Genomic DNA, 12,600 nt, shown 5'->3' with positions numbered 1-12,600 from the left:
AAGCAAAGGAGAGTTTCATCAGCAGGTGTGGAGAAAGGAGGCTGGTAAGATTGTGAGCAACCAATCTTAAAATTGGAAAGACCTACAAATTTCCAAAATTTGGAGAGAAAATGTAGTACTGAAATAACACTGATGACGAGTAATCCACAAAAGCCAACATATGTGTCACTCTCTTCACAATCTTCTGAAATTTAGGCTACGCCCCAAATGCTCTGGCTAAAGTCTCCATAAAAAGCAGAGAGCTCAATTGCAAAAATGGACACCCTTGTCTAGTACAGTTAGGGATTACCAAAAGATTTTTACCCTGATTTCTTATACAAAGCAAAAAAGAAAGGAGATTTAGACCATTTTACATACACATACATGGTATAAGAAATACATACATAGCTTGCAGGTCTATTTACTAAGCTTTGGATGGAGATAAGAGTGGACTGAGATAAAGTACCAGCCAAGCAGTTACTAACTCATGTCACAGACTGGGTTTGAAAAATGACAGAAGATGATTGGTTGGTACTTTATCTCTGTCCATTTTATCTCCACCCAAAGCTTAGTAAATAGACCCCACAGTGCTGTATGGGAGCTAAATGAGGCTTCTTGCGCAGGCGCTGATGAAAGCAATCCACTGTATAGCAAATATATAATTTGTGTGTGCAATGCTGATGAGAGTCTATACTGTGGTTATTAATCAATTGTGTGATTTGCAGTCTGTAAAGAACTCTGAAGTTGGGTATGCAGCGATGTGTCCATCTCTAAATAAGGTCCTAGGTCATCAAGAACATTAACGGAATAGCAGAGAGTGTGGCTAAACAGATCAAATTCTAGGACCATGATCATATTGTCCCATGCCTCATGGTCTGATTTCCCTAATTTTGCCAAAGACAGCTTTCATTTATTTTCCATGAATTTTGCATATAGGCTGACATCTGAGATTGGGACGGGTCACTGCTTTATGGAAGACCGTAATGTGTGCCACGAGAGATTGTTTGAAAAGTGTTTTTGGTTGAAAATAATATTAAAAGCCTGGCACAGCAAAGGGGACAACTTTAGCTTGAAGGCTTTTTAATAAGCGATTTTAAACCCATCTGGGTCAGGGCTTTTCCCATGAGGATGGCTTTCTCCAAATCTGCAGGCGATAAAGGCTAATCAGACAGGCTTTTATCAGTCTCTGGAGAGGACAGGGAAGCAGGATCGTATTTGGTCTACATGGTGCATCCTCTCATTAAGTTTGCCTGTGCAAGATTATACAATTTGCTGTAGTATGTGTTACAAGCTATGACTATTACCAATGTGGAATGGCAGTCCCTCCTTCATCACCTCTTAATAGTGTGTATACAGGTTGAGTATCCCTTATCCAAAATGCTTGGGACCAGAGGTATTTTGGATATGGGATTTTTCTGTATTTTGGAATAATTGCATACCATAATGATATCATGGTGATGGGACCTAAATCTAAGCACAGAATGCATTTATGTTACATATACACTGTCAAAGTCGAAAAATATCATGATACATATCCCTTGTACTAACCCCTCATGCACATGCGCACTGCTCGTGCACCTGGTCCCCCGTGCGTACACATACCCGCAAGTTGCGTAAGAGACGCTCCAGCGACTCGTGCGCATGATATGTGTATTTACGGCAGAGTTTGTGAGCGTGTAGCGTGCGACTCAAACTTAGCATATTTAACCCAAATAGTGCATTTTGTAGATATTGTTCCCCTAGACCATGTCAGCGAGTAATGTTAGTTTAAACAGTTCCTGGACAGAGAGATTCCTCTTTGCATGATAGGAAGGGTCAGATAAAGGATGAAAGGTGGTGTCTAGTATCCAGCTGTAGGGTATTTTAAGGGTAACATTCCGGTGTTAGTTAGGAAAGAATCGCTCGCTCCTGCGTATAGTTATGTACAGAAGTAGATTATGAACATTAACTGTATTTGCTGTAAATTACACATGCGGCGGGAATCCAGAGGATATTACCCACAAGAGCAGTTGGGGAAAGACACAGCCCACCTGTTCAAATCCACCTATGACCTTTCCTGTAATGTAGAGACACATCCCTTTGTCCAATGAACAATGAGATTACAGGGACCATTGTATTGTGAATGTATGTTGTGTATATAAAGACCACTGTTGCCTGGCCGGACTCAGACTCTGAAGGCTTTCTACCTGAATAGCTGAGGACTGGATCCAGGTCGCGCCTGCGAACGATTCCCCACGTATGCATATTCTCTGTAGCCATCATTATTCTCTGTTATTCTGTTAGATTTCCTTGTTAGCTTGTAGTGTATAACTTGTATTTGTTTACCTTTTTTCTCTCTGAATAATCCGCTGCGGGGTTAGAGCCCAGTGGTTTACACAAACCGGTGTGGTGTTTTCACTTTTCTGCAAAGGGCTTTCTTAGTGTCTCAATCGCTATAACAGCATAAGCATTGTTAAGGTTTTTAGGCGTTACATCGTTACAATATTTGACTACTAAGGTTTAGAATATAAGCATATCCTTGCATTGTTTTATTAACAAGGTTTACTGTATATCACTCTGTGAGCGTACGTGCCGCTCGTGCATCGCGCCCACGGCTCAGCGTCTGCTACGCTAAGTGCGTACCCATACGATACTTAGTACGCAAATAGCGTACTTAGTCCGTAGTGTGTGTAATAAGTCTAGCGGCTCCACGGTAATTGTGTATAGCTTTATGTTTGAAGGTAATATTTGACATCAATTGGGGGCATCGTCCGGTCCTCCTCATATCCGCAGCCTAGCAGGACAAGGCAGACTTTATCTATCAGCAAAGGGCGGGAAGGTAGTATCCCCTGTTAGCTTTTTTTGTGGTCGGGGATACACTGGTGCTGATCAGATAAGCGTCTGCTCCGCATGGTTTGTAGGGATGCTGGTGGGATCCGAAAGGTGAGAACGTAAAGCTATTGTTTTTTTTTAATCTGTTTAATTTCAGTTTAGTGCCAACTGCGCACGTAACACACGCACACACCTGTATTTTATTTGTGTATTTTGCATATATACTCGCTTGTTGCCATTAGCATTGATTATTAGACACGTGCTAAGAAATTTGTTGCTATTTAGTTAAAAATATAGAGTAATATTTAAGGGAATAAGTGCAAAACACACACGCAGCCTGGCCCAGTTATAAAGGTTCATACAGGAGATACTGTGTGGTGTTTAGTAAGCGATTTTAGTTGAATATCGTTTACATTGATAGAAGCGTGTTATTTGTGTTGCTGCGGACGTATCCGGCCTTTATACACGTGTCTCGGACAGCGTGCGAGACTGCGTACGCAACGCAAAGGCCTACACACGTGGCGTATTTTACGCAACGTGCGTACAGGTACGCCCACTTAATACAAATCACACAATATAATTGTTTTAGTTTAGGCGACACGGTAGCCACGCGATAATAGCACAAATTGATCGGTGTCCAAAATCTAGTTTAAAAAAACCTTCTCTTATTGCATCACCTCTGGGACTAGGCTGTTTCACCTGAATGAAAGTAAATTTTCTGTGCAGAAAAAAATTAAAGTGTATATGAGTGTACGAGCGTGTGTATGCAAATAAAGGTTTTGTGAACCCGGAATCCCATAGTACACCAGTAGAGTGAACACTTGGTGGCGTGAGATTGGCTTGCTCACGTTAACGTTGATAAGGTATAAAAGGAGCAAGGTAGCAAGTTTAAACAGCAGACCAAGAGGTCAGCGAAGTCAGAAATCCCCTGACTAAGTCAAGCAAAGCTCTGAAAACCGTAGCCTGAGAAAGGTCAGCGGTGAGAGCGCAGCCCCGGGGGTTTGCGTAGTACCCATATAGGCCCGTTTAGAGAATACGCTCCGGCTGAGGTTTCGCAGCCTAAACAATCGATTCCGTTGGTCGTGCAGCAGATAAGTAACAGATACTTATACGCAGTGCGACTGTACCGCACGTTACTGTGTGCATTAGTTAGTTCAACTTGATACCCATTACGCAATTTGCTTACAATCGCAGGATCATAGACGCTAATTGTACACGCAACGTGATTTGTGTAACAGTTTTTTTATTTTAAGGGAGTTTCGCTGTTCACTCAGGAAATCTCCAACAACTGATATTTACTGGGAGGGGTAGCATACTCCCACACGCTCTCAGTAAATAGAGGTTACGCAGGGCCCTACGTTGGGTACGACCAGCACTGCGGACAGTGTGTAGGTGTATTGGCCGACGTGGGCGAGAGTGGGTGAGAGCACTCGTTGAACTTTCACCGTTGCCTTATATTAAGTAATTTGGTTTTTGTAGGAATTAGCTGAAAAGGCAATACCTGCAAAGGATGGGGGCCAGTTGCTCAAGTAAGGGACGATCAACCAGGGTTCAGGTTGATATTCCACGATCCAAAGGGTCGGCGAGGTACATAATGTGTGAGAAATATGGATCACACGCAGAGGTTTTGTGCAATGAATGGGAATGTATTACTGTGGAAGATAGGGAACCGTTCCCTAGCGTAGGCAGTTTTAGTCCTGAGGTGTTGCAAAATCTAAGGAGAAGTATATGTCTGATAAAATCCAGGAAACAAAGGATTAGACATTATGATTGTTTACAGTTATGGCAACAGGAGGGTGAGATACAACGGGGATTAGCTAAAGCAGCTGATTCCAACCCTAGCAGGAAACTGATAGAAACTGCACCACCGTACATTACAGGGGAGAAAATGGCTACAGAGAATGGCATACTGGTATACGATAAGAGTGCACCTAATAAATGTATTAATGATGATAAAAGTAAAGTAGATAAAAGGTATTAATGCAAATGCTAACCCGTGCAAGTTGTATCCCATCTTAAACATCCCTCAGGACTGCGACCAAGAAGATGAGCCCAGCACGATATTGGCATGCTCTCTAGCAGCCACCATACAAGAAACTCAAGTGGGCACGGCCCAACCAGTAAGAGCAGTAGCAAAGGCCCCTAGTGGAGGGACAGGTGAGGTCGTGTCCACAAGTAAGTACGGTACTGTACATTATAGAGAAACAATTGCAACTCACATTGTAGAGTCAACACAAAGTGATGTAATTGAACTGAATCCTGTCGGGGTGATCGCAGTCCCCAATGGGAAGACTGACGCTCTGGGAATCACTCCCGTCAGGAACATTGCTATGCATTGCCCCTGGTCCCGGACAGAATTGAGAACAATTATGTCTGAATTTCCCGATCCCAGGAAAGATCTAGCCGCATGTCAAAAGTTTATTAAAGAACTAGGTAACGCCGCCGAACCCAATAACAAAGATTGGCGGACAGTGCTAAGGGCATGTTTGCCCTCCAATATTGACCCTGTGAAATTCATCGCTGACTGTAAATTAGATGAAGAGGTACCTCTCACTGATGAGTACAATCAGGAGAATGTAAAACAGATCAATCTGCAGTTAGGAGTATATTTCCCAACTGTTGTCAAGTGGAACAAAATCTTCTCCATTAGACAAAAAGAATGTGAAACTGCTTCTGACTATTTCCATCGAGCACTGCAGGAAATGGCTAGATATACTGGGATCGAAGACATTAAAAATAATGTACACCATAGGGAGGTAGCGGTGTCCGTATTAATGGACGGGTTAAAGGAAGTTTTGAGAACCAGGGTACAAACCACTCAACCTAGCTGGAGAGGTATCTCGGTGGATGCCTTGAGAGAGTCCGCTATTGAGCATGATTGGAACATCATTAGGCACAGGGAGTCACAGGGGGACAAGCTGATGACAGTAAGTATACAGGCCCTTACAACAAGGCCACATCAGCCTAAACCCCAGACCCCTGTTGGTAAGTCGTATGTGAGAACATGTTTTAAATGTCAGAGAGAAGGACATTACGCACAAAATTGTAATTTTAAAGACCCACATAAGGTATATCGACCCCCTAGACCACAACATGACACACAGTATGACGCACATAATTGGGATCAGGGACCGCAGAGGAGAAGTTATGAACCGCATACAGGGGAAACAAAGAGGTACCCACCAAAGAGAGACTGGCAGGTCTCCGAAAATTCTCAGTTACCCCCCTCACATATTGTAGCTGCCAGCGCGCTGCGGGGAGGTCACCACACATAATAGGGGTGCGGCCACAACTGTAGTCTGCAGCCAGTGAAACTAATTGCGAGCCTTGGGAGTGAACCTGAGGTCACAATTGATGTAGCTGGTAGATCACTACATTTCCTTGTAGATACGGGGGGGGGGGGGGGGCAAGTCAGTGTTAAATTCAACGGTGGGTATGAAAACCACGGGTAAAACAATTCCAGCAATGGGTGTAACAGGAGTAGTACAACACTACCCTTTAAGTAAACCAGCAGAGATTACGATAGGGCCTTTGCAGACCAAGCACTCCTTTTTGCTAGCTGCAATCGGCTCCGACTAATCTACTTGGGAGAAATTTACTGTGTAAAATGGGGTGTGTCATATATTGTACTGCTGAAGGTGTTTTCTTAGATATACCCGAGAATCACGCTCAGGAAGTGCAGGATATGTTAGACTCCCCACAAAGGTTAATGTCACACATTGCTGTTACAAACAGGTGTCCATCCAAGGTACAGGAAATTATCTCTAAGATACCGGAGTCCCTCTGGACCAAAGATGGACAAGACACTGGATTGATGGCAAATGTAGCTCCTGTAGTAGTGCAAGTAAAAGATGGTAGGATAGCTCCAATAATCCCACAGTATCCTCTGAAGCCAGAGGTGGAATTAGGAGTGTACCCAATCATAGAACGCTTGCTGCAACAGGGCATCCTAGTTAGGACGTCCAGCACTGCCAATAGTCCCATCTTCCCTGTGAAAAAGAGTGGGGGGAGGGGTTACAGGCTAGTGCAGGATCTAAGGGGGGATCAACAAAATAGTTGAGTGCCAATTCCCCGTAGTGCCAAATCCAGCTGTCATCCTTATGCAAATCCCTCCTACTGCGAAATTTTTCACTGTTGTTGACCTCTGCACCCTGACAACCAATACTTGTTTGCATTTACATACAGAGGAGTACAGTACACCTGGACTCGCTTACCACAAGGTTTCATTGACAGCCCAAGTATTTTCTCCCAAGCTTTGCATGACTGTTTACAATCCTTTCAACCTGAGAGCGGATCAGTATTAATACGGTATGTAGATGACTTACTGCTGTGTTCTGATTCACTCGAATCGTCCTTGAGAGACACGAAACAGCTTTTGTTTCATCTTTCTGATACGGGACACAAGGTTTCAAAGGATAAGTTGCAGTTATGCCAGACCAAGGTAAAATATTTGGGACATTGCTTAACACAAGGACTGAGACACCTCACCGCTGATAGAACACAGGCGATTCGCGACATGACTCTGCCACAAACCCAGCAACAGATCCGCACTTTCCTAGGAATGTGTGGGTATTGCCGAAACGGAATCCCAGGGTTTTTCATGCTAGCCTAACCTTTGCAAGAGATGGTCTCGTCAAACAAACCAGAGCGGATTTCGCACACAGATGAGTCCGAACTGGCATTTGAGAGACTCAAGCAGTGCCTAACGCAGGCACCAGCATTAGGTATGCCAGATTATGGGAAACCCTTTGAACTGTACGGTACGTGCTGGGTGTGCGGCAGGTGTTTTAACCCAGAAGCATGGTGATGCCAGCAGGCCGGTAGCCTACTACAGCGCTCAGCTAGACACGGTAGCACAATCCCTCCCCACATGCTTGCGAAGTGTTGCAGCGATACCATTGCTAGTGAGTAAAAGCGAAGATATAGTGCTAGGACACAACCTGACCATCCATACACCTCATGCAGTGTCAGCCTTACTGAATTCTGCCCAAACCAGACACGTCTCATCTGCACGATTTACAAGGTGGGAATTAGCACTAATGGCCCCTGTAAACATCACCATAAGGAGATGCAGCGCACTAAATCCTGCAAGGTATCTCCCAGGTGTGCCTGGACAGGCACAAAAGGGTGGGGGATGAGAGTGATGGTGAAGGAGGATTTAGTAGACACTGACACACATGATTGTATGGAATATTTGAACCAAACTTTCACTGCAAGGCCCGACATCAGTGACAACCCACTGGAAGGCGTAGATTTTACTTTTTACACTGACGGTAGTTGCCACAGACAGACGGACTCGGGAGACTTGTGTACTGGACACGCAGTCGTAGATGACAAAAGGTACCATAGAAGCGGAACCACTGGGTCCACCACACTCGGCACAACTTGCTGAGCTGGTCGCCCTAACCAGAGCGTGTGAATTGGCTAAAGGTAAGTCGGCCAATATCTACACGGATTCTAGGTATGCCTTTGGAGTAGTGCATGATTTCGGGGCCCTATGGCGCCTCAGATATTTCATGACAGCAACTGGCACACCCGTGGTGCATGCGACCCACATCAAAAGACTTTTAGCAGCGATACAGGAACCTGACAGAGTGGCTGTTATCAAGTGCAAAGCCCACACGTACAGCCAAGACCCAGTGTCACTTGGTAACAGCCGGGCAGACGAAGATGCTAAATCAGCAGCCAGTACCCCCCATACAGACAGACATCACACAACTGATGGTATTCAATACCGTCAACACACAGAAATGGAGTGAAATGCAAAATTTGTGTTCTCCACAGGAAAAGGCAGTCTGGAGGTCAAAAGGATATGGCCAGGAGTCCTCAGGACTCTGGACAGGGTAAGCCAGTGGCAACCAGAGCATACCTTCCGAGTTTAGCGGAGGCGGCACATGGGCTGACTCATCTAGGTAAAGAAGGTATGTGCAAGTTGGTAAGAGCCTACTGGTGCGCACCAGGATTTTCTTCCCATGCGGGTAAAAGGGAAATGACATGCCTCACACCTGCTTGAGGAAGAACATTGGAAAGGCGATACCAACAGAACCATCCCATATTCCGCCAAAGGACAGTCCTTTCCAGGTAATACAGATTGATTGCCACCTTGTAGAAATGTAAAGTATGTATTGGTTTGTATTGATGTGTTTTCAAATCGGGTTGAAGCGTTCCCCGCTGCCACAAATACCGCTACGTTTACTGCAAAGAAAATAGTGCAGGAATTTGTGTGCAGGTATGGTATCCCTAGAACAATTGAAAGTGATAGGGGTACCCATTTTACAGGTGAAGTCTTTCAGGTAATGTGCAAATTAATGGGAATTAATAGTAAGCTGCATACTCCGTACCGCCCACAGGCAAGTGCGAAAGTGGAAAGAGTGAACAGCACTATTAAGAACAAGTTGAGCAAAGTAATGGCTGACACTGGACTGTTGTGGCCAGAAGCTTTGCCACTTGTATTGTACAGCATCAGAACCACTCCCAGGTGCCCTCTTAATCTGTCCCCCTTTGAAATTCTTTTTGGTCGACAACCCCATGTTATGATTGAGCCCCAGGATGATTTGAAATGTAACAATGAAGTAACTGTAAAGTATTTGGTTAAGATGAGCAAGCAGTTGAGGAATCAGAATAGCAATCTAAAACTGGTGATTCCTGATCTGCCAGACAGTAATTGTCATGACATTGAACCTAGGGATTATGTAATGATTCAGAATTTTCTACGCTCAGGTTGCCTGATTGACCGTTGGGAAGGACTATACCAAGTCTTACTGACCAGCACGACAGCATTGAAGGTTGCCGAGAGAGAGACTTGGGTCCACTCGTCCCACTGTAAGAAGGTCGCTGACCCAGAGAAAGCCCGTGACATAGAGCAGAGGGTGGAGGAAACCATATCAGTAGAGTGTCTGTTCCGGGAAGGCTGAGAGGCAGGACTGTTGTCACGGCACCTGAGCACAGAGAACTACAAGATCAGAGGCGGTTGTCGCGCCAAGTTTTCTTTCCCTCCTAGTTGTTTTCTTTCCCCCATTACAACTCTTTCTTTCTCCTCCTGTAAGATGGACTCGCCCCAAGAGACTGCAGTCCGTGTTTTCCTGTTGACCCTGTTGTTGACCAGAGCAGTCTGTTTCTGTGAGAGTACCAGTGAGGTTGAGAAGGGATCTGGAATGGGTTCTGATTATCAGGATGGATTTGTAGAATTCCAAGAGCAACACAATCACTGAGTAAAGGCGATCTGGTAGCCATGACACTAAGAGACATTGTGAAGGATTGTTAGCTGAAGAGAATTGTATCTGTAGGAATTGTGAAAACATAGTTGAGGACGGGTGCATCCAGAGATGTCAGTCCAGCCTTAATATCAACATGGACCGTCATCCATTGAGTGACCATCACTCATTAGTGGGAAAGGTTTTAAACCAAACGGAATGCTGGGTGTGCTCACAAATACCTCAAGGTCAGAGCAAGTCAAGACTAGTACTGTACCCTTTAACAATAGATGAGGTACTTGAATTAAGGGGTAGGAGACCGGTGGACAAGAAATTTAATATTTCTAGGCCTCCTAGTTTGAAGCTCCACCAATATCATGTAGATAGGTCCTTAATATGTTTTAACATTTCCAATCCCCGAAAGCCGGGAAATTGGGAAGTGACATGGAATAACCAAACCATGGCATTTTCACACAGAGCCGATAGAATGCCCATAGACCCTGAATTTATACGCCAAATAGCCGATGGTGGGAGATATTTTTGGTATAGGTATACTCTAGGAAGTAGGACCTTGCGGGTTGGAGAAGTATCACCAGGATACTGTGCGCATATCATACAGCCTGATACGTGTACTGAACAGATGAAAGTTAGGGATAGGATTTTTCACCTGTAAGGTTTGCAATATGGTGATGTCATATTCTGTCCCATATGTTCTCCCCGATGATGCATATTTCATATGTGGGAGGAAGGCGTATAAGTGGCTTGCCCCAAACTCAGAGGGACTGTGTTACATTTGAAGAGTTTTGCCAGAAGTAATGACCATTACCCATGATAAGATTAAAGACGTTCACCGCAATGCTCAAGCTCCTTACACTCATACTCACTACGAACACATTGTTAAGAGACACCATGTAGATAGGACAGAGCACGCAGCCTCTGATTTGATCCACGAATCCACCGGGATTCAATTCCTACTTGCGTTAGATATCGCCCGTACCGCCAGAGGAATTATAAATTTTGGGTATATTAATGTGCTAGCGAACCTGATAAGACAATATCACCGAGATGTATGATGACACCTTCAGGTATACTGGGAGGGAATTGCAAGCTTACAAAACGGAACTGATCCAGCACAGGATGGTTCTCAATTACATCACAGCAGTGACAGGCGGGTATTGTGTCACCCTAGCAACTCAGTATGGTGTAAAGTGCTGTACATATATCACAAACAGCACCGATGACCAAACCGAGGTCATAGATCAAAAGATGGACGATATCTTGCAATTGAAGTGGGAGTTCCGCAGGAGACACAACCTTACCCTTACAGCTGTGAGTAATGAACTGACCGGCTGGGTTTCATGGTTGAACCCACGCAATTGGTTCTCAGGTGTAGGAGAATGGGCTCAAAATTTTATCGTGAATGTAGGAAAATTTCTCCTTTGTATCCTGGGAGTTGTCATAATGATTGGTTTGATATTTAGATGCGTTCGGATTTTAATGCAGTGCAAGCGCAGTACCAAAGTGATGAGTTTGAGGAGCGAGGGCATTGTTACAACAACTGGATTAATTTATGACCCATCAATTGAGACAATGTTGTGATAAGACGTGATTCCACGGTCCGTTTCTTTCACCCGTTTCTCCTTTGTTTTTCTCAAAGGTAAAAAAAAGACATCCACTCGGAAGAAGACTTTGATGAACATTTCTACAGACCTTTGATGGACATTTCCACAGACTTTGAGAGACACTTTAGAGACTTTAAAGACTTTTTATGGACACTTGAAAGACTTTGATTATCACCCACAGCAAGGATACACCTATCCGGACAAGACTTCAACAGACACCCAAGGACAATTACACACATTATCATATGAATGTATTTGTGATGTTTCTTATCTTTATCTCTACAATCTTCAGGTAGTGACACACATAGTCGACAGGTGATATATGCACATATATTAGCAATCACATGTTTTCCCCCTCCATGTATAATCAACTAATGTGCACCCCATTTGTTGGAACAAGAAACCGAAAAGAGCTCGGTAGTGTTTGTTGGCCCACTTACAGACCCTTAATACGGGATAAGAAGGATTTAATGTATACTTCGCAATACCTCAAAGCTTATCTAGAACATGTACGGCACGATGATACATGCCCCCCAGACATGAAGTTCATACATACATGCTTTTACTATCCCACTAGGCCATACATTTCCCGCCTACTCCTCTCCTCCCTCCACCCAATCATTTATAGGTATTTCATTGAAATGTATATTTTTCTGCTTAATTGTTTAGATTGTGGCAGTTATTGTTGACTGCCAAAGGGTGGGCTGTCGAAGTCAAAAAATATCACGATACATATCCCTTGTACTAACCCCTTATGCACATGCGCGCTGCTCGTGCACCTGGTCCCCCGTGCGTACACATACCCGCAAGTTGCGTAAGAGACGCTCCAGCGACTCGTGCGCATGATATGGGTATTTACGGCGGAGTTTGTGAGCGTGTAGCGTGCGACTCGAACGTAGCATATTAAACCCAAATAGTGCATTTTGTAGATATTGTTCCCCTAGACCATGTCAGCGAGTAATGTTAGTTTAAACAGTTCCTGGACAGAGAGATTC

This window comes from Pseudophryne corroboree, chromosome 5 (assembly GCF_028390025.1).
Source record: "Pseudophryne corroboree isolate aPseCor3 chromosome 5, aPseCor3.hap2, whole genome shotgun sequence".
Lineage (NCBI taxonomy): Eukaryota > Metazoa > Chordata > Amphibia > Anura > Myobatrachidae > Pseudophryne > Pseudophryne corroboree.
The sequence above is the reverse complement of the archived record's forward strand: the minus strand, read 5'-3'. Positions refer to the sequence as shown.